This window comes from Colobus angolensis, unplaced genomic scaffold, assembly GCF_000951035.1.
Source record: "Colobus angolensis palliatus isolate OR3802 unplaced genomic scaffold, Cang.pa_1.0 Scaffold202, whole genome shotgun sequence".
Lineage (NCBI taxonomy): Eukaryota > Metazoa > Chordata > Mammalia > Primates > Cercopithecidae > Colobus > Colobus angolensis.
In genome coordinates, this window is record NW_012115178.1 from 3,732,333 (window position 1) to 3,734,051 (window position 1,719).

Below are 1,719 nucleotides of genomic sequence, written 5' to 3' on the forward strand. Positions count from 1 at the left end.
AAATAAATAAATAAATAAAAGCCCCGAGGCCTTTCAGAATGTAATCAGTAGAAAAGATAATGCAGGCATTGCACAAACTAAACTTTAAAGGTGATCATGTTTGCTCATAGACGTACCTTGGGGCTGCTAAGGAAATCAGAAGAATGCCAGGAATAGAAAGTGTACCTTAGCCTATCTACATTAGTACAAGGCTGAAGTAAACAGTCTCTCAAAGTTGGGGCCAAGGGTTACATTTTTGCTAGTATGATCAGCCATTTTCTAAAAAAACTCCATACCTTCCCTTAAAAAAAAAAAAAAAAGCCCACGATTACTTTTTCAACCTCAAATGTTTATGGCAATAATAGCTAATGGTTCTCAGATATTGTTATACAGGGTGTGGTGCATTCTCCACATAAATTCTTCTTTTCACATTCAGATAAAAGGCTGATGTAATAGGTCAAATTTTATTAAGCTTCTTAAGAGAAAAATGCTGACTAACCCAGTGTGAAGAATTCATTCACATGGAAAAGTCCAGTAAAAAGAAGTAGGGTCATATTTATCTCTAAGTTGGCTCTTTGTGATGTATCCCACAGAACTGCTTTATTTTGTGATTAAATATAGAAGAGTTTTAATAAAGCTTGTTTCATCAAAATTCATATTTGTAAACAAAATAAAGATATTTTTGTGTCATAAAAAGTTTGCTTAATGAAAAGACTCAAATATAGGTTTTTCTTTTTCTTTTCTTTTCTTTTCTTATTTTGAGACAGAGTTTTGCACTATCGCCCAGGCTGGAGTGCAGTAGCACCATCTTGGCTCACTGCAACTTCTGCCTCCCAGGTTCAAGTGAGTGTCCTGCCTCAGCCTCCCAAGTAGCTGGGATTATAGACGCCTGCCACCAATCCCGTCTAATTTTTGTATTTTTAGCAGAGACAGGGCTTAGACAGTATAATAGTAGGCAGATATAATACAGTGTAAACACACTGTACTATGTACACAAACACACTGTATTATGTCTGCCTACCATTATACTCTCTAAATGCCCAATATTACTTATTCTCTTGCAGTCGACACATTAGTATAAAAAATTAAAGCCAAAGTACTTAATCTTATAAAATACATAACAACTATCAAGAGTGGCACAATCATAATGCCAAAGGTGGTAGTGGCAGAAGAAATTACTATGGGGTCAGAAGAGCCTGAGTAATGATGGATTTAGAGTAGAGAAAAGGGCAAGTTAGGTAAGGATATGATCTAAGAAAAATACAAATAGGGCTATACTGGAAAATTTTGATAGGGGAGTAGTGGGAGAAAAGATTAGAAAGTTGAGCTGGAGCCAGATTATAAACCATGATAAGAGCCTTAGAAGTCTGGGCTTCATTCTGGGTAACGTGGTTCTGGGATTCCAGTGTACACAAGAATCATCTTGTGGGGAGACTGGTGACTAGACAGATTTTAACTGCTGAGATTCTAGTTTAGTATGTTTGGGATGGTCCCAGAAAACTGCATCTTAACAGTCGATTCCAGTACAAGGACACACTTTGAGACACTCCACCCCAGGACAAATGATTAATAAACTCGACTATTAACTATTGCAAATATCCCAGTTCCCTGTCTGCTGTGAAAACATTCAATCGCATCCAATTTTTCTGTTAATTGGCACTGATTTCATCACTGTTTACATCTTGAGTGAATTTGTTTAACAATGCGCTTTTCAGGCTAATATCCAGAATCTACAAAGAA